General features: G+C 40.1%; 1 protein-coding gene and 1 long non-coding RNA gene across 19 annotated transcripts in view; one reads left to right on the top strand and one right to left on the bottom strand.

Moving 5' to 3' along the window:
- LOC309701940 (receptor-type tyrosine-protein phosphatase delta-like) overlaps positions 1–26,802 on the top strand; it is a 409,167-nt gene that overhangs the window by 48,848 nt on the left and 333,517 nt on the right. The window lies entirely within an intron of this gene.
- On the bottom strand, positions 21,456–25,261 carry LOC309703872. The gene is made up of 2 exons (XR_014276059.1): positions 25,142–25,261; positions 21,456–24,333 (listed from the first exon to the last, which is right to left on the bottom strand). It is a non-coding gene; the product is annotated as an uncharacterized lncRNA (long non-coding RNA).

The raw sequence follows: 26,802 nt of genomic DNA, 5'->3' as shown, positions 1-26,802 counted from the left end.
GAAGTACGCTGAATTGGTTAAGAGGTGTCCAACTGCCAATGCTATATAAACGCTTAAACTCACATAATGTAGCTATCAGTCTGTGTCCTGTCACTAAAATATAATATTAACATTTTAAATAAATGATCTGCCACCATATCTGTGATTTAAATAGTGACTTTTGTGTTCGTCATTGTGTTTGGGTATCAAATTGAGAATCTTATAACTCATGCACCAGTGCTGGCACCATATATTCAATACTGGCATCGTGACATGCCAAAATACATGTATACAGAATAGGGTTCCTCTAGTTCTCAGCGGCATAATGCTTGATTTCAGAGCTCCATTTCGGTGGCATAGATTCAAAACAAAGAGCAAGGCTAAATAGCTTACCTGGCTCTATGTGTAACAGAAAACAACAACAATAACAGAAACTACCTGCCGGCAGCTTTTTATATAAAATGCACCACTGATAAATCATCTTCAAATTCTGCATCCCAGCTACTCATTCCAGTTTCCAGTCTGTATGTGCGTCTAAGCTAATCAGCTGCCTGTTCCAGCAAGAAAAGTACTAGACAGACAAAAGACTGATGCTGACCTCCTTATCTAACTCATGCATGTTGAAGTGTTTATTATTAGACATAGCAACAATTTACAGAAATTATATTTAATGCATCAATGTGATTACAGGCGTCTAGCTTGCCTGCAAATAAACACAAGCCTTCGTCATTTCTAGCGTGGCTTACAACAGCAGAAGCACAAAATGCTAAGCACATTACCAGAAAAAGGGATACTTCCAACTCCTACACAATGCTGCCTCTACAAAATAATTCCCCTCCTCTCTGCTAACTGGGCAGCGTGCTTTCACTGAATCCACAGGAGACAGAAGGCTGAAGCATCCATCCATAGTTGAAGCTGTTTATTCCTTTGCTTTCTGGCATGCGATGCACCTTGGGCATCCTGGGAGCCAAGCACACTTGAGTCTCAAGCAAATATAACAAGATCGACACTGTATTTAATTGGGGGTAGCAATAGGTGGAACAGCACAATGTGTGTCCATGTCAACCCATGACAGTATACTTGAACCTGTATTAGCAGAGAACCAGCCTCCCACACAGCCCACATCATTTTAGTTTAGTAGTAAAATTAGAGAAGAGGCACATCCAAATTCTCATTAAAATGTAACCTCTGGACTATTGCTGACAGTCCCCACTAGATACAGTATGTCTATTTATGCAGTTATGATGACGGTTGTGGAAACACTGAAGAGATGAGTCCAAGTGGGGACGTGAGTATCTGAGCCACATGATTCTATGTTTGGATTTTTTTTTTTATTGAGTCAAAACTGAGTAGGTTGCTCTTATGTTATGAGCTAACATTGGCTGCTAACACTGGCAGAGAAAGCACTCTTTTAAAACATTTGAACTCAAACCCAAGCATACCAACAGGGTTTATAGTTGTCACTGATTTATCCCAGTCTTCAGCAAACATGTCCTAGGGGTCACTCATTTGGTGATTTTAAGAGCCGATATTTTTTTTCTTTTTTTTTTTAAGGGATTTCCCTAACGTTTGTTATGTGGAGTCCTTCCAAAAAAAATACAAAAGGGCTTTTTTTCTTTTTAAAAAATACAGTTTCATTGTTACAGGCTGGGGATTACTTGTTGTCTGCTCAGATCAGCCAGTTGTTTTGCTTGCAGTATTCCAACTCATGTCGCTAACAAGGAAGTTGCAGAGCTCCCTCTAGTGGACAAACTATACACCATGAAATCCATGACACAGTTGAAGGGTGTCTCTCCTTTACTATTTTTTATTTTTATTAAAGAAATGTTATATAAAAATGATAAATATATCAAAATGCTAATATATAAATGATAATATATAAATATTTTTTTTAATATATAGACAACAATTTTTATATGCTGATTGGCTATATATTGACAAAAAGCCAATACTGGTTGATGGTTCGTAAGGCTTATGCATGACTCTTTGAAAACCTTATCACAAGAACAATATGTAAACCCAAATGTAAGCTAGTCTGTTTACACATGTGTACCTTTGAAATGTTTTCAAATGTGCTGAATGTTCTTCCTCCTCACAGACAATTGATAACTTAATTAAAAGCATTCGAAATGTGTTGTTTATAACGATGCTAGCTATTTTATAGTCTTTTGCAAGCACAAATGGCAGTATTGTGTATTGCACTATCACAACAATGTATTTTTTGTTCACCAACGCCCCATTAAGGAGTCTTTAAATGTTCTTATATTGAAAATATATTCTGTACTTGCATGTGTCTGCGATCGTGCAGTGTCTAAACTCTATCACAGAATTGAATGAAAGCGACAAAAATATAATATACACAAGTAATATAGTCGCATGCACCTTTTCAAAATGCAGGTGTTGTCACGCCATTGGTCCTACTTTAAAATTTGCTCCGAAATTTACTTTGATTCAAATCTTTTTCCAGCTGAGCAAATGAGTGATAATATAATATCACACAGAGTGGTTTGATCAGACCGTGTCACAGATAGTGTCGTGGCTCAGAGGTTTGATCACTCAGATAAAGGGGGGGGAACAGCTCTAATGCCCCAGGAGGAGTTGAGCTGCGAGGAGGGGGGAGAAGCCCCTGTAAAAATTGCAACAGTGCAGCCCTTATATTCTCCCGATTGATACTAATTGGCAGCAGAACGCCTTCCTGACAAGTCTCTCACCCTCAGCGTCTCCCGCATGCAAGTGTGATGAACTGCCAACTCGTGAAATAATCCCAAGTTTAGCTGGGAAGAATCATCAAGGCCTTTAAAAATCTGCCGGGACCTGAAAGATTTTCCCCTTTGCCTTTCTTGGCATTTTCACAGCTATCATGTCATTTTCCCTCCGTATGGCTAACGATGTGAAATGTTCTTATATTAATTTTAAACTCAATTACAAGAAATGAAAAAAAAAACAAACCCAAATTATATTTTGGCAAAAAAACTGCTTTGTTGTAACATTAGCATTCAGCGGAAAGTCGTTAAAAAACTTTATTCTTTAATTACAAAGCCATTCAGAGTTTATTACTGGGTGCAACAGAAAAACCATGGGGTTTCGAAAAACACCCATCCACTTCTCAGCAGTTACAGCCTTCAATATTTATTTATAACTGCTAGATCTCACAGGCTTATATTGTGTGCAGTTTTACAGATGCTATACCAAATATCCTAGAATATAAATCTTGAGGAATATCACAAATCAATTTACCACCCTTTGCACCGACAATTCTCATTCTTCATATGGTTAAAAAATTGACTTCATAGTAAAAGATCATTCAGGTTTTTGCAGGGCTTAGGATAGAGAGTTTTCCCCCCCTCTTCTGCAGCGTAATTTGACACTTGACAAAGTGAGGTGGGTTTCAGGGATGAATGAGTGTATCTATCAGGTCTGCTCGCAGCCCTTTCATTTAACCATGCGGTGTGCTGTATTTCTCCCCGTGCTGAACCTTAAACGACTTCTTTTGCCACAGCGGATATTTACCAGGTCAGTATGATGTTTGACATTTGAGAAGAAAAGAGCGCAAGAGCCTTCACTTTAGCAAAAAACCCCAAAACAAAAACCCTGAGTAATTATAGATTGAGCGCTTCGCAACTGCGCTAAAGAAAATTAATTTGTGCCCATAAAACTCGAGCAACCTATAGATCACTGACAATATAAGATGTTATTTTGTTTGTGAGCCATGCAGGGGGAAAACATGCATTTTTATGCCTTTGAATGCACTGGGGAATAGTCATTAATCGAAGAGGCAGCGTGGCACATCCCCCACTTTACTCTTCCAGGAGAGAGTAGGATAATGTGTTGATGATAAATCGAGTTTATGCTGAGCTGCTAAACTCTATCTCTGGTGGTAAATCTTTCCCTTTCTTTTTGCTAAGTTCTCTCATCAGACAGAGTTCAAGTCAGGGCACCTCAGTGGGCATTTTGACATTTGAAACAAATCAGCTTTGACAGGTCAGGATCCCTTTAGAATCACCTACTAAGAGGGCAATCAATGGATGAATGATTTATCTCTGAGGGAATACGGTGTATGCTAAAAACATGGGTGAGAAAGCTCTCCATTAATTTAAAAATCATCTGCACAGCCTGGACGAAAAAACATGCACGCAGCCGTGTTGATATTCACGATGGCTGTATTCTTGGAGACTCTGAGAATGAAGGTCACCTTTCTTTCCGCTTTGACTGACTTTGAACATAAATCTCCACCAATAAGGGAGAAAACCTCTATCTTAGCACAGATTATGGCCCATGTTGTCTGGGGCGCGTGCTTCTCCCAAAGGCTATACAGTACGCCGCGCTGCCAAGCTCCCTTAAATGTGCCAAAACGCGCTCTGTCTTGAGGTACGCCATGTCCAAGACCATGCAGTCTCATCCAGCTAATGATGTAAGTCCCCCTTAAGAGTGTGCACATAGGATTTGCTCTGACATCCGCCAGCAGTCTGGAAATTGGCCCTGTGGCAAACCTGTTGATGAAATAACTCCACTTGTGCATCTGCCTATTTAGCGTAGTGCAATAATACGCTTTTTTTGAGTCAATTAACTTATGTTTATTTCTCCATCGGCTGCAGAATTCTCTCAAGTGCAAGATGATCTCTTTTGCAGTCAGAACACCCTCAGCTTTCAGCAGTTATTGAGGTCATGTCCTATTACCATCTGTCTTTAGCTGCATCAGGAGGAATCTTTGAGTCTGCTTTCTTAACCTTATTAAAGAGATCAAGAGCAGCAGGCAACTTCTGCAATGTATATTGCTTGTAGCAAGTGCTAATTTCATCACATTGCGTTCACTTTTTAATCCAAGATATCCAATGACAGTAATATGTCACCGTGTAAATACACAAATATGTTAAATAGAAGCAATTTTAAGGTTGAGTTAGAGTGATAAGTGAATCTTTTTTTTTTTGGTTAGCCTGCCCATGACTCTAAACTTTGAATCCACATGTATCCTCCACCAGACCTCCATCCAGGATCTGCCTGTTTGCTAACTGGGTCCGTTTTTTCCCTTTTCATTAAATTCACCTGGAAATTACATTAGTGGTCAATTTTTCCCTCTAGTGATGATTTAGCCTATTTAAAGACCCAAATAAATCCTTTTGTGTACATTTTGTGATGGAGACGACTCATAAATATGATTGTACTTAGAATTTCAAAAGAGAAAAAGTTTTTTCTTTTAAAGGTATTTTAAAAGGGTGTAATTGGTTCAGCGTCTTTTAAGTTAAACGTTTTTACAGAGAGGATTTTGGATATCTCGATTTAATCACCTCATAAATGAGAAAACACTGTCAAAAAGTAAGAAAAAAATAAGAACTGTTTGCAGTGTCTGTAGAAAGAAACTGTTTGGACTCTGAATGACAGATAAACAAACCTCAAAATAAAGATAGAATTGGAAAATGTTGCTAATGTAAATGCTGCTGAAGGGAAGATTTCAAGCTTGGCGCAGATTCAGAAAACTACCTTTAAAGCAGTTTTCCAGTATTTAATATAAAAGATATTTCAGTTATTCAGATATTACCATAAAATGTTCCGAGTTGAATACCTACAATAACTTTTATAAAATTGTATATTTATAAATATGCAAAAAAAGACACCTCCTTAAATATGCATTCATTAGCATAAATGCCCAACAGACCAAGTCAAATAAACATGTAAATGTGTTTTTGGTTATTTTCTTTCTGTTAGTCTAAATGGAGATGTGGAAAATGGCCTAAAATCTCTGGGGCATGTAGTGCCACATCTTAAAATATAGATATAGATATCTACTTATTCAATGATATGCAAGTGACAGTGTTTTATAACATGATTGACATGGCAGCACTGAATGCACATGTGCTGTATCAAGCATGCACCGGGACGAAGGAAAGACGGGTGGACTTCCTGGTGGCGCTTGCAACAGAGTTGGCTCACTCTCATGTAGCTGCGAAGAAGGCAAGAAAAGATCAGTTGCTTCGGGCAGAACCCTCCACACCTAGCCCTGGAAAAAGAGCCACGTGTCAGGTCAAACACAAATGCAAGAAAAATCAGGCCACTGTGCGATGTGTTCACTGCAAAAGATACACATGTGGTAAATGCAGACTACAGGTACCATGGCAGTGCCAGGATTGTGAGTGATTGCTGACAATGTTGAATTATTTGTAAATATGTGTACAAATGGTTGGTTTTTTGTACTGTTTTTATCAATAAATGTCAGCAACAAAGGACATACACCCATGTGTGTTGATTTCTCCCCAAGATGGCAAACTGAAACACTCCACTCCCCCACCCCCACTCCCCTCCCTCCAGAATTCCTACTTAACAGCCTAATATACATATGAATGACTAGCCAATTTAGCTTCCACTTCCACCATTTGACTGCTCTCCGGGTTTTATAGGTAGGAATCCCTAAAATGATGGCTCGCGGGGGTTTAAGTGTTAAACATTTAATTTTATTAGAAGCAAGAGTCATGTGCTGACCTTAAGTAAAGGCGTGCTTCCTTTCTCTCAAGAATCGGTATCGGGGGTATTAATCTACCTGTCTGCCGTCTGATATCAAATGTGATGGATGACGGCCAGCCAATGCCAAAGTCAGCTATTTCTGAGGAGCTATCTGGTTCAGGCTCAGTCAAGCACAAATCTGAATGTCACAGTCCTGCTCACATCAAAGGGCCCCGTTTGGATTCATTAATTCACAGAGTCGGCCCTCCCTATCAATTACAGCCACGATTAAAATGTTTTGGAGTTGTCTTGGAATATTTTTACTCAAGGCGCAACTTCACAAGTGTAGCTGCTTTCATTGGAGAAATTAAATGCTTCAAACTTTCTTTCTGTTCTTCGCTTCAAAAACATAAAAATGCAACAGAAAAATTATAGTATGACAGAATAAAACACTATAAAGCGACGCTTTATGGGGGGGGGGGAGAGATAGAAAACTTGTTCGAATCGTAAGAGGTTTTCAGAATGAGTCTTTTGGTACACAGGCTAATGGCATGAAAATGACTCTCGAGAAGAATAACAGGGCTGTAATATCCTGAACAAGATCAGATAAACGGACGAACATGGGATGGAAAGTGCCTCATTGACCACCGAAAGAGCAGCTGGGAAAAACACGCCCCGATAACTAATGAGCTTTGTGGTTTGATTGTTTGGCCAACTGTTCTTTACACTGTCCACAGTATCGTCACTACCTACAACACCTCTTTACATACAACTGTACATATGAGAGCTGTATGACAAAACCACAAACCATTACACATTTCTTTCTAAATGGTGACAAATGTTTGCAAGCTGAGAAGCACACCAACGGAAAAAATAAATAAATAAATGCTTGCAAAAATGTAAATAGTGTTTTAGTGCCTCTTGTTTGCAGAACCCCCCCCCCCCCCCCACCCACTACCCCCGCCCAGTCCTTCTCAGACTAATTTCCCTCATCCATCCATTTGGCTTGAAAGACACTTTGAAGAATCTCTTTTGAGCTTGTTTGTGATGTTTATTTCTACAGTGCACTGGCTCTGCCTCAAAGTTACTTCACTGGCAGTGAAAAGCAAATTGATTTATGACAAATTTGCCTATATTTTGATAAAGGAAGCAGCCGGGCTGATTGGTTTCACTGTTTTGTTTTGTTTTTTCCTTTCATTTTGTCATTGTTGACATAATTCCTTCTTTCATCGTTTACAGTGGCTATACAACATAATCATGTGATGTTTCCTCTGCACATAAATCCAACCTCCAGTCTTTCCAATAAGCAGTAACTGCCAGGTGTAAGCGTGTGTGCTGGAGGTATTGTTTTCGGAGCCCTTTAATTTTTTTTTTTTTGGGGGGGGGGGATTGGCCTGCCAACCAACGGCTGCTAAACTAAATCCAGTATGACGAAGAACAATTAGTGCAGCCTTTCAATGGGCTGCAGCACACAGTAGTTTCCATCCGGGAACATTTCAGTTAAAATGAGTAATGCTTGGTAAAGTGCATACCTTAAAAGCCAACATGTTAGCCTGAAACAGAGAACTGCTGCAGTTTTTAAAAACAAATTTTCCCAGTCTGGATTCTTCAAACACAAACGGCCTATCCATGGGAATCACCGATCTGAAAGATAACATGGTTTGCCGAGCCAGACAGCACACAACTGCTCAGCGTTTCGCTGGATAGGTAGGCATCCCTCTGACCATGACGCCTCAGACATACTGGGACTGATTTCATCAAAGTGCCCGCATCCCAGGGCGAGACAAAACAACATTTGTTCTGAAGTGCACAGCTTCATGTTCAAGAGCCGCTGTGAAATAGCATGAGAATGGACAGTAAGGATGGCATCTTTTATTCTGAACTACAGAGACTTTTTTTTTGTACTTCTGAGCGTGGAGTGTCATTCTGTACCCAAACTGTCAAACTACATAGACGGATGGCTTTTCTTTTTAGAACACAAGACTCGTCAACCCTTATCTTTCTCATTTTCTGTATGACTTGTCCCTTGTGGAACTACAGTAACTATATACCTCCAAGCATTGGCAGCCGTTCATAGTTTTGCCGCTGTAGTTTATTCAAATGACATCATCTTGTAAATACTGCTATTTTACTTTTACCCTTTAAAATGTACACTGTGACACAAATTAGCGTCCTTGTGGATCTGTTGAAACTCAGACCGAAAACCCCACAACTCCAATATAACAGGAGACGAACCGTTTCCTCATCCGTCCCCTTCCTCCTTCATGTCCTCACTCCAGAAGTGTTCCTGAAGGCAAGCAATCAATAGCGCTCTCACGCTGAAAGGCTGTAAACCTGAAATAGTACCCGTGACAAGCCCTTGCAGGTAATAGGTCAGATGTATTGATTGATCCGTTCATAAACACGCATTTTTTTGGATGGCTCTCTGTAAAATGTTATGTCCATGTATAAAACATATAGCTGAAGATGTATTTGATTTACCCGTGTCCGGGTAAAGATTTTAATGTCTTTCTAGCGCTTCCTTTACAGGAAACGTAGCTCTGAAAGGTGTGTTGGCTGAGAGGACGTGCGCTATAAATAATTTGCAGCAACTTCACATTTCTGAAACTATAAAGCGCCCTCTTATACATATACGTCAGACCACAAACCACAGTCTCACCTCTGCTGTCACATTGGAGGAAGATTCTTTTATTTAGCAAGCGCCATCAGGGCTAGGCAATAATAAAATGTTAAGGCTATATTGCAAACTGACATTTACTGCTCACTTAGTTGTTGTGCATGTGTGTGTGTGTGTGTACAGCATGCACTCGGGAAATGTAGATCTTCTCAATAAATAAGGATTCGAATCACCTTAAATGCCACTTCGACTACTTCCGAAACATACAGTAGATTAATTATTAGAGACTGTACAAAATTGTCAGTGAGGCCGAATCTCATGTTTTATTTCTTAAAAAAGCAGAGCTATCCCTGGTGTCATTAATATTTACTTTATAGTTTTCTCTTCATTAAAAATGGGAATACTCTCAGCTTCACACCAACCACTAGATGTCAAAATAACTAAAAAGCAACTTGTGAGAGAATTCCTGTGATCCTGCGTCCCAGTTTAAACTTTATTAACACACTTTTATGCATCGTTTTGAGAAAAAAATAACCAAACCTGGACCAAAATAACAAAATGTGGGTAATATGTGTCAACAAAAGACATTTTAATGCCTAGCCTGCATGGAAAGGTCACTTTACTCCACCTGGTTCTGCTCCTACTTCCTCCTGGTACAGGGTTAAGGCGGGCCGGGCTTTTGTTATATATCTGTGAAGTGTGACATATAGTTAGAAAGATGTCTTTGATGTCTATGCACGCGCTCCGTCATGGATAATGTGAAGTAACGTTTTTAAAGGACCTTAAATAAGACCACCATGGTGCTGAAAGAATTTGACTTTCCTTACACTAAACATGGTGGATGTTATTGATGGCTTTGAATAGCGCCACTACCAGTAATTGTGGGATGGCATTAACGTCCTTTCGTTTTGTAAAGGCTGGCCCACTGAGAAAAGAAAGGGAGCAATGAAGCACATTTCATTAGCATTTAGTGGATTTCAGCAGCTTTTGACATGACTGCCACTTAGATACCGCGGTTAATTTCACTCCTTCAGGAAATTCCCAGAGCAATTTTTGAAAACTCCCATGGCATGTTCGACAGAAAGAAGAGCTAGCCCAAATGGCACACTTTGTTTCCAAATGATAATAACATGAATTCCAATGAACATAGAGGACTTTGATTCCTGTACAAGATCACTGTTTTTACACTAGTGGCTGTTTTGGTTTATGCACCAAAACTGCTTGGTATGCATTTCCCATTTACTTGGTTATATTGCTCGCACATCCAGCACCAGTGACAACACTACCAAAGCGTGCTTCCTTGCGGTCGCACTGCATCTAATTTAGGCAAACAGAGGCTCTAAAAATGATGCCAGAGGTTTTTCATCTGTTGTCGGCATGCCAGACGTAATGAGTTAGAACAGGTTAGAACAGGTTGAGTTTATAAATTTTTCATGTCTGCCAATAAGTATGGAGAGAATTCATGTTTTTTTTATATTTAAATATTTCAAAATTCTCTCTTATTCATAGAACTCACCTTTTTAATTTCGGCCTTGCTGCTGTGAAGTTATTCCGATATTTTTACACTTAAAATGTTTTTAAAAGGATGGCTAAATGGCTAAACAAGCACACAATTTTTAGCAGGAGAGCCTGCCAACCACTTGTGATAATGAGAAAGAAGTTTAACCTTAGGTGTAAATGCAAGGACCCATGGATCAAATGTTATTATCCAGACGCTGAGCACATGTTATAAGCGAGTGGAGAACTCAGACACATTGTTTTGGTTTGTTATTTATTACATATAACGTTATAAAACCAGAAAACAGAGACAAGTCTGTAAAAACAGCATGTATGAAATTGATTGGTAAGCAAAGGTTGGAACAAAACGTACATGTGACTCATTTTCTGAACCCCTTCCTTGCAAAACAATTGTTATACAATGGTAAAGTATAGTAAAAACCTTTATATAGGCTACCAATCACACTGGCTTTACATTTTGTCATAAATCTAAGAACCAATAGCCTTCTCGGAGTCACTGTAAAATGTCCTGTACAGACCGTTGGACATCAGGGCACATTTTTACTGTCGCCTCTGAAGTCTTAGCCATGATGTAGATTACTGCTCATCCTGAGAAGACACTGTGTCCTTCATCAAACCGAAATTGAGACGATGCAATCTCCCACCCTTCTTTCTCGCTCTCTCTCTGTCTCCTCTCACTAATAAGCAGTGCTCTCTTCTTCATGCATGAGGGGCCCATTTGCTTCCCTCCCTCAGACAGACAGATAGCTGGGGAGATGGATGTGTCAGTCAGTCAGCGTTGTCTCATCTCAGTCAGGTGCTCTGTGTACTTCAGGTTATTTAGAGGCTGGCTGGTAAACGCCACGTGGTTCGTTTTGGTAAAAAATCTTAAATTTGTCTGGGAAAAGCTGAACTGAGCCCATTTTGCTTAAGCTGTTTTCCTGCTGCTCTGACTGGTGCTTCTTAGATGTTGGCCCATATGTAAATTTACAATTCAGCACTCAATAAATAAATAAAGTGAAAATAAATAAATAGGCTAAGAGCTCTGTGTTGCTTTTAGTAGTTGAGAGCAAGATTTCTTTCTCTTGAGGAAACCTTTTGAAAAACAAGCCCACCCCCACCCCGCCAAAAATGTCTCTACCCTAACCCGACAGAAACTGGAACAGTCAGTTCAGTACATCTCTCCATCTGCCTCTCTACAGTGTCATGTCAATGAATAACAAGCACCCGGCCACAATCTCCAATTATGCAAATCGGTGGTGGGATCCAGATATAGGGTTGTTTGTGGAAGATATAAATGCAGATGCACTCGTGGATTAGAGTTCTATCACATTATAGTCATGAATAAAGGACTGTTGTCCAAGACTCTGCTCAGACACGTTTCTAAAATGCCAGCATGTATCGTACCCTACGGTGAGGTCTTGGAAACATAATTTTAATTTCTACAAACCGTAATAATACCTTGCAAATCATCCGTGAGCTGGGACACAATGGTATGCAAAACATCCGTCAGATTTTTGGAAGGTGGTACTTTGTGCAATTATTTTTTCTCACAACTGTCTTTTAAAATGGTTAAAGCCCCGTTTGTTTAATTGCCCAATTTACTTCCTTCTATTATCCTTCCATGCAGAGGACAGTCATGGCCAGATATGTTGACTTCACACGAGTTATGTCATTGGATTTTATTTCCAAAGAACAGAATGGGAAATTGTGATAGCTGTACATATTTTGTTGCTGTTGCATTAGCCACAGTTTAGCTGGGCATCAGTTTAGTCTTTTTTTTTTTAAGAGCACATTTTGTATTGGTGTAAGTGGTATGTGTGTAACTATAGGCTGACAAATAGCATTATGTAATGGTATACAAATTCGCCATGTATTCATGTTGGTTATGCAGGTAAATCAGGTATAATGCTACGTAGTGGCTAATGCATGGTAAAAGCATGCTAATCTAGCTAAAGCTGTTCAGGTAAAGGCTGAGATGGAAGTTTATTTATAATTTATGTTTTAATTATAGCTGTAAAATCGTGCTTCTGGTACTCCAAGGCAAAAAAACTAAGGATTAAGCTGAATTATACATCACTATTACAACCCTTTTGAGCCAGCATCACCAATTTCCAGTTGAATCTAAAGGTAGAAGCTCATTAGTGCCCGACCAATATATCTCTGGGGCCCAATATGTCAGATGATATTTATGGAAGAGGATTCTGGCCACTGAAAAAAAAGATGGGCACGTCTTTTTTTTTTCTTCTTTTCCAGAATTCTGAGATTAAAGTCAGAATTCTGATATTGAAGTTGGAATTCGGAAAAAAAATAATTCTAATGAACAAGTCAGAATTCTGAGAAAAAGTCAGAATTCTGACTTTTTCTCAGAATTCTGACTTTTTCTCAGAATTCTGACTTTTTCTCAGAATTCTGACTTGTTCATTAGAATTATTTTTTCTCAGAACTCTAACTCAGAGTTCTGAGAAAAAATAATTCTAATGAACAAGTAAACTGTTTTGTCATATTATCTTAGTAGGGGCTCATAAATAAGTAGACGTTATAGATGTTCGTGAAACATGTTTTGTGTGTCTGATATATCAGATTTCAAATCACCAAACATCAATATTGGCATCGGTCTTAAATTGCAGAAAATGCCAGATGTAACAAATATGATACAAATGAAAACTCGTGTCTCTAAATCAATTTTTATTGATTGATTTATTTTTGTCAGAAGATTCAATAAACACGTTTTTCAAAAAATTTCTGGCAATTATTTTGTGTTCAGCCTTGAAAGAGTTAAAAATCCTAAGTGGCAGAGCTCTAGTGCTGTATCATCAAACATCATGCACCATTGCTTTGAATCTTATTATTTATTTATTTATTTTTAGCAATAAACAGAAATGTTTTTCCTGGTAAACTTGCACAAGTAAGGTCCTCTTCTACCCAGCATGTAACATTAGTGAGTCTAACAAACAACATGCTGGGTTTTTATTTGAATCTAAGAATATTACTTCTGATTCGTGTAAATGTTCTAGACTGTGTGGTTCAAGCAGGTCAAAACAGATGCTAAGAAGTCTGTTTCTATCCCTCGAAGTGACCACACAGCACAGAGAAACAATATATGTTGGCTTTGGAAGAAAATGCAATCTAAGTAAAAATAAACTGTTTATTGTTCATAACTGTTTTCTGTCATTAGGCTTACGTCATGTCCACGAACCTCTACATTATTTCAATAATCCCCTTGCTTCACTTGTGTACTTCTTTTCGTCAGAGAATCACAATAATTTAGTGTAGTTTTTTATATCCTCCATAGTCTTGATCTAACATTTCTCTCCTATTGAAATACGTCCACAGACAACCACACTAGACCATCCCATCTGATCTTTTTCTTCTAACAACATGTCTTCTTGCCTCCACACAACAAAGGTCTTGTCAGTGTTCTCTATTCAGGTCAGAGCTCTGCTGCAATCACAGCCAGAGTGATGACCTGATCCCACTTAATACGGCCTTGCTTGAAGTGCACCATGGATCTACAGAGGAGTTGTGTGGTAGAGACTGTGTGAACCGGGGGCTAAATGCAGAAGTTCTTTCCTAAATAGCACACAGTACGAGACATGGCTGATCCCCCCAGCTACAACCTCTCCAGACAAAAAAAAAGGTCTTTTTTTTTTCTTTGTGCTAACATCTGGGTCACAGTCGTGGCAGCGTTCCACTCCCTTTGTAGTTTAATTAGCCGGTGCTACATGTTGTCGTGGAGCTTCGCTTACTATAGAGCTGGCTTCTGTTCAAATTAGAGCATCTGAAGGGTGAGTCTACTTCAGCATCAACCTCTTTCTTGTCGTAAATATTTTAAAGTTGCGTGACCTTTTTAAAGTTGTTTAAAGTTTAAATAACCCAACGAAATCATTTGAAACTGTAGAAATGTTTCCATGTATTAAAAAAAAAAAACTGGGTGGTTAGGGGATGTTCGGATAAGGCTGTAATTACTCCACGTGTATTGTAAATTTGAAGATACATTTCATCATCTCTTTATCTTGAGACTCTGACCAGTTTTTAAGAGAACTCCTCTGTTGTCGTCCCCACAGAGGCCTCTCATTTAAACATGCAAACCGCTGGGAGGCCAGCCACAAATGCTTAATTGAAACCCTTTTGAGTTTATGAATAAGAAAACACCCCTGTGCCCCGGATGACAGAACGTCTTTAACGGCCTTGCATCATTGCAAATGCAGGGCACGTCGAGCGGCCCTCTCACTGGCCTGTTACATAACCCACCGCTGCAGGTGCGTCTCATAGAGGGCGGCTATGAATGGCAGGCAGCAGCTTGTAAGTGACCATCAGCTTGTGAGTGGGGGCGCGGGGCGCTTCGCATGAATGACAAGTGAGAAGTGTTGCTCATCGGCACGCATGCTTAAGCTAAATTCAGACCTGATAATGATAGTCAATAGTAAAGTATTTTCACAGCGGCGAAGGCGGACGCCAGTTTGTCATCGAGCGTCATCGTGACGGGTTATCAGCAGAGATCACAGAGAACATGTGTGAATTTATAGACTTGCAACCTGTGCAATGCACATGACCAAGAATATGTGACAATTAGAAAAAATGCTGCTATTTTGTTTCATAGATTTCTTATAATGTATGCAATAGGGCAAAGTTTCAAAGGTCTTAGCGTACAAAAATGCAGCACCAAACACCTCAAACGGATCTCGGTGCAGTTGGATTAGAAGCTGCAAAAGATGGATGGGGTGAGGGTGTGAGCTGCTACACATCCTCGGAGTTGCTAGCAGCTGTTCAGGGTAGGGACTTGGCAGGTACAGATCGCGAGGGAGCTCGCTAGCAACTCTCTCCTCCCCTCCTCCTCCCTCAGCTAGCGATGGCCTCATTTATCTGTCACCACCCCTCCTCCTCCCCAACCGCCATCCACCCCAGACATCTTTGTCTAACACGCCTTCATCTTCGCCATTGAGCTGAAACAACTCCCGTCACTTTTGTTTTTATTCCATCAATTACGTTGCTGCCAAGCGCTCTGATCGTCCACTCTGAAAAGCTGCCTGCTGCCCCAGCGACTTCGCATCTTGGCTGTCACTGGAGTCCTGTCATTTAATGACTTACCAATAGGCTCGACGTTAAGACTGCGTTAGTCATTCCTATCTCCCCGTGCTGCCCCTGTAACATGGTGGCAAAAACACCTATAGGCTTCCCAAGCGCGCGCTGTTGTTCTCCCCTCTGTAATATGCCCTCAATTAGAATGTCATATTGCCGCGCCTCAGTCATCTCGTGCCATCGCAACGAATGATGAGAGGGAATCGGGTTGCCATCTGATGGATGCCTCCCTTTGGAATTTCTCATTAGTCAAACGCATTTCTGTTTCATCACAGGAAGCTCGCATTGTTGACCGTCCATCCTTTTGATGATGACCCACGCCCCTTGAATTAAAGCCCAATCAATTACCATAAACCCATAAATATTTCACTGCAGCACATTCCAATAATTCATATGTTGTGTTGGAATCCACAGAAGCAGAACACATAGGCGGTTTTCCATTTCATAGCACGTTCTTTCCTGAAAAACATAATGAACTTGCTTTAATAAATAATTTACTTCCAAATATGCATATATGTATAGTGCTGGTTCATTTTAAGGCCTTCTTTTGCACTCGCACAAAAAATACGTGAATTCCCAACATTTCAGGGTTTCGCTTCATTACTTCAAGCAGTGGCTGTCCGACGAGGTGTCGACCCCGACCGCATGAAGTCTGCGTATACTGAAAACCTCAGACGGACATCTATTGCCTATCTACCCAGCTCAATGCTACGTGCTGATGAAAGCAGGGCGCCTCACCATTTGGACGGCCCACGCCGATAACAGAGCTTTCAGTCTAACAATCGGGCCAAGCAGGTGTTTGGCGTTGTGTCGAGGGAATAGAGCAGCTCAACAGCACATTGGAGGATCAGAGGAGGCTTCAGATGCACCTGGTCATGTGCCAAAGCCTCCCTCCCCACACAATCTGGCCTGTTCTGTTCCTACTCAGTGGCAGACGCACCTCCGCTGGCAGCTCTGATGGACGCTAAACTCTTCTGGTGACAAATGCGGAGATCATTCGCTCCTACCCACGCAAGCGTTTAATCATGATGCACTGCTACTGCTGCTCACATTCCAGACATTATATCGCGTGAAATCCTGTTACTCTTACATTGGGAACGCTGAAAGGGTGTTGGGTGTAATAAACTGGTGGTTATTTCATGGCGGGGTCCTACCTGGAGATATACTTATCAACCATCTTCCGAAAAATAAGGTTTCTGTGGAGTCACACTCAAAGGAAAGTTACTCGACATGCTTAGCATTCACTGCACGTGGTGGAGCCACAGTACATGTCCTCTGCTGAGCCTATAAGTAATGGAAGCATGGAAATCCCTAGTTAATATATGAATAATTCTGTTGTATATGCAGCCCTTTAGCTGACGGATTGAATCTGACTTTTCACTAAATAAATGGAATGTTCAGACTGTAATTCTTTGCAGTGTCGAATGTTTATGTATTAAACTCAAGCCGGACAATTTATCACGTCATTAAATCAGGTTATTTATTGTACGGGAAATGCGGTTTTCATGTCCGCTCTTCCTCGCATGCAGGCGGATGCGCGGCGTTTAATTGCGCATTCCTGCTTTCACACCGCGTGGAGATATAATTTGCCTCGTATGTGTTCGAGGTACAATTTTATCTGTGGACCTGTGTGCAGGTGAGGTATCGACAATGTCAAAGGTAGCCCGAGCAATGGGAATGAGAGCATCCCAGCAGGTCTGCGAGCTGAAATAAGACAGATACAGCTGAGTGAGCCTTGATGGGGAAAAAAAAAAAATACAGAAAGAAACAGGTCAAAGAGATGGGGCTTGGACCCTGGGGATGCTTGGAGAAGGGAGCGAACATAGGGCCTTATTCACCAAAGCCATGCCTTCCAAGACTCACAATATAGAGCGAGGAGAGACTTTTTAAGCAACTGTACTGTAAAGTTAAAGCACACCGAGTCTAGTACTAAGCTGGCTCTACCGTAAATCGACAAGAGGAATGCTGCAGGGTGCATCAGGTAGATTTTCTTGGCAATGTGGTCACCTTGGCCTGAAATACAACCCTCACTCAATCACCGACAGATAGACTTTAAAAAAAGAAGAAGAAGAAGAAGAAGAAGAAGAAGTGGCTCCACTAACAAATTTAAAAGAATAGTTCCACATTTTGGGGGTAAATCTGCTCAGTTACTGGCAGCGAGGCTAATTCGAGAAGATGCTGCTGTCTTGTCTGCCTGCTAATTATGAAGCAGGAGTCAGGGGACGCTTGAAGGCTGGAAACAGAAGGACAAAACTAGCCCGGCTATGTTCAAAGATTAGATTATCCACCTCCACAGTGACAACGAGACTCCGGGAAGTTTCTGCTCCCGGCTAAGAAATTGTCCAGCACGTAACTTTTCTGTCAGCACACAACTTCTCATTTCTCCACTTATTCACATAACCTGTTAATTAGCGATCCGTCGAGGTGCAGGACTATCAGTCTCCTCTGAATTTGCATCGCAGCTGTACACATATAGAAAAAGATTCTTCATTGTAAACAAAAACGTTTCCCACTGTAAGAAAGACGACAGAGCCGCTTATACACCTGCTAAAGAAACATTTCACATGGCCCGACCCTGAAAGTTTCATTCTGAAGTATCTTCTAGTCCTTCATTTGTACCAAAACATTCTCATGACAAATAATTTTGCGCTGAACTTGTCCCCGTTTAGAGGATTGAAGGATATTCTCATATAATATGGTTATGTGATTGGATGATTTTATAAATATCCCAGAGAATCCCATTCTAATTGCCGCTTTATGCTCGTGCAAATGAACTAAGCAATTTGATGCTGCAGCACAATGTTTGCAAATCTGCCTCTCTAACACGCACATCATTATCGCGTTCTTCAGTCCTGCAACTGTACCCGACACTGCTGCGATTGAAACATTTCCTTTCTTTCTTCGCCCTTATGTCTCTCTGTTGTCCTCTTTACTGTCTTACACAATGTCCACTTGAGCCCTCGCTGAGCTGATAAAGCTGTGAGATTTCTAGCACCGTCAAGGTGATGCCTACTTACAGTCCTTGGCTTTAAACTATAGCTTATAATGGCACGTTGGCAGAGCTGAATTGACAGCAGAGAGTTGTAATTATTTCTGGGCTACTGAAAAATATCATAGACAAAAAAAGAGAAAAAAAGAAAGAAAACTGTAAGTCTTTACCAAAGGGATTGCTCTTTAATCGGTTACACTTTGAGTAGATCTTTAGATTCTGTGCTGCTGTTTTGGCAGTCGTTCAACATGTTTCGCTTCCAAGATTTTCCTACCGAGCTATGGTTGTGTCCACGTTTGTGTGCTTCCTTGAGTTGTCCGAGAATGCCATTCTGCACTGTGCCTTTATATTGACAAATTGTGTGTGAAGTTTCTTATGCATTGAGATTATGTGGGCAGTGTGTCCTAAAGGTGTTGCATGACACTACCAAGCAGCCAGGCTGTTTCTCACTTGAAGCCGTGGTAGCTCGGAGGTGTGGACAGCAGGAGTCCAATATTTGTATTCGGTTAATAATTGGTCTGAAATTGATATCAATAAATAGGCATTTAAAGTAAAACACAGATTAATGGCAGCATCTACAGTCAGCGCTTGTAGCGGTGCAAACGACTATCATCCGACTGCCCCCGCGGGGCGGTGATTCACATGCCATTCGATTGTTCTCGGGACACACGGACAAAACTCTGCAGATTTGATTATCATTCTTAGCAGCGATCTGAACCGCAGAGCAATTACTCGTCAGGAACTGTAATCACTCCGAGTCTAAGCATGCATTTAATTACAGGAGTATTAACAAAAAAATAATCACTCTTGAACACCAGTCACACAGAATGAGATTTGGCGAGGAGACTCTGAGATGATTACTGCCTGTAAATCTAGCCATAAAATTGGGGGCTATTATGTCTCGTGCTCAAATGGCTTGTTCAACAAAACTCTAATCGCATGCATAATTTTACACAGTTCATTACTGTAGTTCATTAAGATACCAGAGGTGCTTTTTAGAAAGGAGCCCGTTCGCATACAGCGTGGCGCAGTTTGCCAACTCTGAACGTTAAAACAGTGAAAATTACATATTCAGTAGTGATGTTAAATGGAGCCGATGTAACTGTAGCTGGGCAGGAAAATTAGCATTTTTACATCTTGCCTCACTTTGAGTGCAACAGGCAACCCATTACTGTACGCTGACGCTATCCCCAGCGCGGCCGCGTAAACATCAGTTAGCAGCTTTGCATAATTCATGCAACACCCTGCCTTATCTCCACCTCCTCTTAGCAATGATAGCGTATGACAGCGCAGGGCACGGGGGTCGGTGAGGGTCTGCACGGCAGGTGGCCGCCGGGAACCTTCCTGTTTCTGAAGCAATCGGCCTCTGGCAACGGTTGACCTCGTAACACGCGCGCTCACACTCATACATACTAACCAATAGTGTGTCAGCCATGGCAGTGTAGCAACCCAGGGAGCATGTACAACATGCTGAGTCAACAACAAGGGGAGCTCGAGTGGCAGAGAGGACGGCGGCCTCGGGGGCCTGCTCGCGATGTAGCTATGTCACTGCACAAAGCGGCGTTGACAGGCCGAGTAGATAAAACACAGGCGCTAGAATTTAAAAAAATCAAAAAAAAATCATGTATCCTCGTAAGCGAGGGCTGCTCAGTATTCCTGACTGGACATGCACGAAACCCAAGGAGTAGGGCTTTTTCAGCTTATTGTCCTTTAGTGAAAACAGCACATGTGGTCAGACTTTAGAGCGTAAAGTTGCAGAGAAAGGAAAAAAAAAAAAAGAGTGTGCATCTCCACAAAGTCAGCCATTTATCTGGTGGAAGTACTGTAAATCTGTATATATGTATATAAATGCATATATATGAATAAGATCAGAGGAAAGGTGGCTTGTTTTCGAATCCGCGACATTGTAAAGCCACCTGGAAACATTTGCTCATTAACATTTAAGGACGTTGAAAATGAAAATATTTCACATTCAATCTCTCACTCGGCTCTTTTGCAGAAAAAACCCCCCAAACTAAACTAAAACGAGCATGTGATGTGAGTGAACAGACTATAAATAACAGCCTGGCAGAAGGAAGAGGGGAAGAAAAAACAAAAGCAAAGCTTCTTCCAGCTACACGAATCAACAACGATAAGTCCACCAGCAGTCATTTGTCTTCTGTCGAAATTGGTGTTGAAGCCTCCTTCCCATTCTTATCACACTTGGCAGTTTGTGTTATGTTTATATGCAGTTATACAGTGAGTGCCCTTCTCCTTGACAGCTGGGCAGCTCCTAAGGAGGAGGCATCTATTTCAAGAAAGAGTGCCCTTCTGTGGGCTCAGAGACGTAATGTCAAGAGGATGTGTATGCTGCTGTAGTAGTATTTCCTTGGAGCTTACCTTGGTTTAATTAGAAGCAAATGCGACTGCTGATTGACTCCATGAATGAAAAGGCAAAAAAACCCCAGAAAAACATCAATGAAGCAGCAAAGGGGATTTCTCTGTTTTGTGTTTTTGCATTTTTAAACCTGCTTTTCAGTGCTCACGCTTGGCTGCTGTTAAACAGTTATTTGCGTAACACGGCAGCATTTTGCATACTTTGATTTGTTCTCTCTGGGCTGCTACGTTTGTGACGAAATCCCTGAAATTTATGCAAAAGTAAAGTTAATGACTAAATATGATGGGACCGTCCAAGTGCACAACCAACGCAGATGTCTGACAATTTTCAACTAACAACTCATATAGATATTGAAAATAAGACATTGATGTATGACAGCAACATAGATCCTGATTGTAATTTCTTTAACAATAAGACAAATGAATGCAATTATTATACAAATGAGCAACTTAAAAAGGAATTCAAGGTAGAACAGGGTATAACAATGGTTCACTTTAATAGTCGAAGCTTATATGCAAACTTTCAATCCATCAAAGACTACATAACACAGTTTGAACAGCCATTCAATGTGATAGCCATATCGGAGACCTGGATAACTCCTGGAAAAGAAGAAGACTTTAAAATAAATGGATATGAATTCCTTCATGTAGACAGGATCAACAAGAAAGGAGGTGGGGTGGCACTTTACATTGATAAAAACCTAAAGTACAAAAGAATGGGAAGAATGACAACTGTTATTGATGGAGTGATGGAATGTTTATCAGTGGAAATAAGTATAGAAAAAAGGAAAAACCTAATTGTCAGTTGTATATATAGAACACCAGGATCTAAGATTGAGATATTTAAGGATAATATGGAGGACTTATTTACAAATATAAATCAGAAAAGAATGTTTATTTGTGGGGACTTTAATATTGACTTATTGAATCCAAATCATAATAAGAGTACAGAAGAATTTATTGATTCCATGTACAGCATCGGTTTATTTCCACTGATAACAAGACCGACCAGAATAACATCTCATTGTGCAACTCTATTAGATATTTATTATGTACTTAAATGATATCTGCAGAGTATCGGAGATTTTAAAGTTTGTAATATTTGCAGATGACACAAATATACTGTGTTCAGGTGTGGAGTTGCCACAGGTTTTGGAAATGATCACACAGGAATTAACGATATTAAAGAAGTGGTTTGATATAAATAAATTATCATTGAATCTCGATAAAACCAAATTTATGTTGTTTGGAAACCAAAAGAAAAACATCGAAGTAGAAATATGTGTTGACAATGTATATTTAGAAAGAGTAAATGAAATAAAATTTCTTGGGGTGATCATTGACCACAAGCTCTGTTGGAAGCCACACATTACTTATGTTCGGGGGAAATTGGCACGGGGCATTGCCGTCCTGGGGAAAGCAAAGCATATGTTGGATCAGAAAGCACTGCACATTTTATACTGTGCTTTACTACTGCCATATATGAGCTACTGTGTAGAGGTCTGGGGAAACACATACAAAAGTAACACACAAACAATAACTATAATACAGAAAAGGGCCATTAGATTAATAAATAATGTAGGGTACAGGGACCATACAAATGCACTCTTTGTCAAAATGCAAGCTATCAAATTCCAAGACTTGGTGAAGCTTAAAACAGCGCAAATAATGTATAAAGTAAGAAATAAATTGCTTCCCAAAGAAATCTGTAAATTGTTCATAGAAAGAGAAGGTGGGTATAACTTAAGAGGGAAATGGAATTTAAAAATACAAAGTGCTAGAACAACTTTAAGAACTATGTCAATCTCAATTGCAGGAGTTAAATTATGGAACAGTCTAACAGAAGAAATAAAAGACAGTCAAAACATAAAACAGTTTAAAGTAAAATATAAAAACCTAATTTTAAATAAGTATAAGAATGAAGAAAACGGGGTTAACCCAGGACGGTAATGTTGCTGGTAATGGTGTTGCGGTTCTTTTTTGGTTGTTTTTTTGTTTTTTTGTTTTGTTTTGTTTTGTTGTTTTTCCATAACTTGTGTATCTGCAAATATACACATTCTGTATTTTTCATATGAAAGAAACTATACTGTGGTGGGGCTTGCTAATTTCTTGTTTTTGATTTATGTATGTTATGTTTTGTTTTACTTCATATGTTTCATATGTTGTTTGTTTAATTTAAGACAAAAAAAAATTAAATGAATGAGAGGTAAAACTTGAGGGGGTAGGGACAAATAAGTAAATACTTCAGCCTACTCCTTTTCAAACAAATAATGGAATGATATTTTGTAATGATTGTGAAGGCACATGTTTGAAATGTTTGAAATAAAAATGAACTGAACTGAACTGAACTAATGACGAAGTCGCGGGGAAAGGAAGTGACACGATTTTTGAAAGCTTCACATTGTAACAACTCTCCTTCATATGGACCAATTTTATTTATTTTTGTATTGATCTATTTTATATCAATTTGTGCTGCTTTTCACAGGAAATTCAAAATTACCCACCGGTAGTAATTCGGGAGCAGTTTTTGTTTTCCAAACCTGGAGTTATGCCTCAGTCAAAATGCCTTTTTGTCACATCCTAGATTAAATGACTCTCTAAAATTACTCACTTTTCAAGTGGCGTACAGAACACAGCGTCATTGTTTATTCATGCAGCGAGTGCGCAACTGATTGAAAGACCAGAAAGCGGGACATTTTGCGGCGTTAACATTAAGACGAGCAATGCTTTGCAGCGCTTTGTTCAATCAAAGTGAATCAAATGAAAAATGGATTTAAAAACTTTAATTATACCTTTTCTTTTTGCCTCCCCCCTCTGTGTTTCACAAATGAATAATTGTCTCAGTTTAATTTTTAATTGCTCGCGTTTGAGTTATTGCTTCAACATTTGATTAGAGAACAACAGCAATAATAATATCTATTATTATTATTATTATTAATATTCTTAGGGAAGGTGCTTAGAGCCGGACATGAACCCAGCCTTGCATCTGATCGTTTAATTATTTGCACTGTATGTAAGGCATAAAACATTTTCTGTCTTTGGTGTTTTACCCTGGAGGATATGGGCATGCTGTAATATTCCCAGTTTAGGTCACTGTGACCTGTAAGACAAGCATTCCATCATAACTGCAGGTTGACAGCAGCGATGTTTCCCTCTACACCTGAAGGTCAAGGTAGCCATTGATGGGGTCTTGTCTAAAGGGTGCGTGATAAGTCAGAGTTCTTCCTTTCCGGGTGTTTTCGGTGCAAACGCGGTTGCAAATTCGGCAGCAGAGAGCAGGATCTGAGGAAGGAGCCGGGCAGTCGTCAGGCGGGCTACTTGCAGAGCATCAAGTGTACCCTTGGACCACCTTGAGTGCCTGTAAGAGGCAATGGATTAATGCTTGTCTGTCTTTAAATATTGGCTGTAGCCACTGGTCAGTGTGTGGCTGCTGTTCGTGAAAAGCAGAAATATAATCATGAAGTATTAGCCCGTGGAATGAGTAGGGAACAGTGTTGTCTATGATTCAAAGGCTGCTATCATAATGAGTTTGGATGGATTATGGATGTCTATTTCAGATGTAAAGAGATACAGTTCCTCAAAGTACTTGTACGCCTGCAAAAAAACTAATAATGGCTTCATAAATAAAAGAAGAAGTTTATTAATACCCATTATAGCTGATAAATTATTGCTTGGTCAGATGTGCTGTATAATACGTAATGAGCTCGTGGGCCTATGCTGGCTGCTGACTCAGGGTGCTAATGGTACAGTCTAGCCTCGAGCGCGGTACACAGACACTGATAATAAGTACGAGTCTTTTCTGTGTTTTCTTCAAAATTCAAATTCTGAAGCAACAACCCAGTGAACAATTAAAAAGTAAAATAACCGAGAGTGTGTCTTTGTGACACAATGAAATAAAAGTGGAAGCAGCTTTCCGATTGTAACTGAGAGGCGTTACACAGACCCCCAGTGACTAAAGAAGCAGCTATTATACTATCAGTTCTTCATTAGGTAATTACCGCCTGCTCTTTCTTGGACAATTACAGAGGTAAGAGAACAGCTCACTTATCTTTCAAGGCATTTGCTGAAACAGAGAGAGGCTGCCGATTGCGATGCAACCTCTCTGCCACCCTGCAATAACAGTTCAATAAGCTGTTCAATAAGAGGTTACATCAATACTCTCTCACCTTTTCTTTCCAAGACGCTGCCTAACGCAAGCTTCACTCAATCTGCAAACAATGCACAATAAGATCACAAGATGATCAAAATGAGGTATCCTTAGCAAACGAAGGTCTGAGGAGGCAATAGTCGGGAGGCGGTCCGTCATCTGGCGCGCTGTGGGCAGTACCTTAATCTTTCCAGGTCACAGCAGGGTGAACCCTTATCTAAAGCGATGGCTAAAACATCAGTCTGGCCAAAGCTGTTGCACTTATGTGATTCACCCGGATAGATATTGTGTTTTGCGCTGCTTTGTGTCGCACACATTTGACGGTGTAACAAGAGTAAAAGAAAGGTGAAAAGACAAGCAAATTTCATTAAACGGGATTTCATGTTTATTCCAGAGATAAGATTCAGTGTTTTGCAAGAATGAATGGTGGAGAAAGAAGCTGCGGGATATAATGGATCTAACTGGCCAGAGCGAGGGTGGTGATGTTTATTTTGGCATGGCTTTTTTTCTCTCGCTCCCTTTCATTTTTTTTGTCTTTTTTAATCTTTCGTTCTCGGTTTTATCTTTCTGAAGAATTTTCACACTTTCACATGTCTGCCTTTTCATTCCTCTCTCAAAGCTGCCAGTCTCCGAGTACAGAGAGCCAGCTATCGCCTCTCAAGTATGCTTTCAGGGACCCGCATGGATGTTTTCATTCATCTTTTATTTTTCCTTTGTCAGATTTGGTGCTGTTAAATGATACAGTCTGTTTCTTATAGAGAGAAAATCAGAAATATATCGAGGTCCTAATTAGCTAGCTTGTTTCCCCTCTTCAGTTAGGCCCTTAGAATATTTACTGCTCCGTTTATGGATAAAAATGGATCCAAAATTATGAGAGTAAACATTACTTGTGATCACAAACTCTAAATTACTGTACAATTTCAGTCTAACCATGTTGTGTAAATATTGAATATTCTGTGGCCTTAAGAGCACAGAATATTATAAATGTATTCATTAAATTACAGGCAGATTTTAAGAAATGCAACCATATTTCCATTAAACAATCGAATGGAAAAGACACCTATAGTATATTGTGCCAGTGCCACGTGCAGAGACCCGGTATAGTGGGCCTGATAATACCTGAGGTGTTGATCATACCATGTTCGTGCCAAGTGAAACTGACAGGAGGCGACGGTAATCCCTGCTCGTCCTGCTGCAGATTTCAAATTTAATCTCAGATTAATGTCCAGGAAATGTCCTCGCGAGGCGATCGCACACCAGGGCAGATGTTGCAGCGTGTTAAATCATGCGTTGGCACTAGCACACAGATAAACGAGCGCTCACGTTCACCAGCTGTTTTTTTTTTCTTTTTTTTTTTAAACTGGACACCTGAGAGTAAAAAAAAAAAAAAGTTCTAACATATATATTTATTTATTTATTTTCCTGAAGTAGAAAGGATCTCGGAATCTTTTCCTTAGCCAGATATGCTAGAATTTGGGTTAATTCAATGGTCGGTGTCATGCCTGTGTACTTAACTGACTTGCTGAAGTCACATGTTCCTCCTCGCTCGCTCCGTTCAGCTGAGCAGCTGCTGCTGTCGGTCCCTAAGTCGCGGCTGAAATGCAGAGGAGACCGTGCCTTTTCAATTGCGGCTCCGATGCTCTGGAATAACCTTCCCCTCCAAATTAGACAAGCGTCATC

The sequence above is a fragment of the Aulonocara stuartgranti genome, assembly GCF_965226115.1.
Source record: "Aulonocara stuartgranti genome assembly, chromosome: 3".
Classification (NCBI taxonomy): Eukaryota; Metazoa; Chordata; class Actinopteri; order Cichliformes; family Cichlidae; genus Aulonocara; species Aulonocara stuartgranti.
Note: the sequence above shows the minus strand (reverse complement) of the source record. Positions and strands in the feature narration are given on the sequence as shown.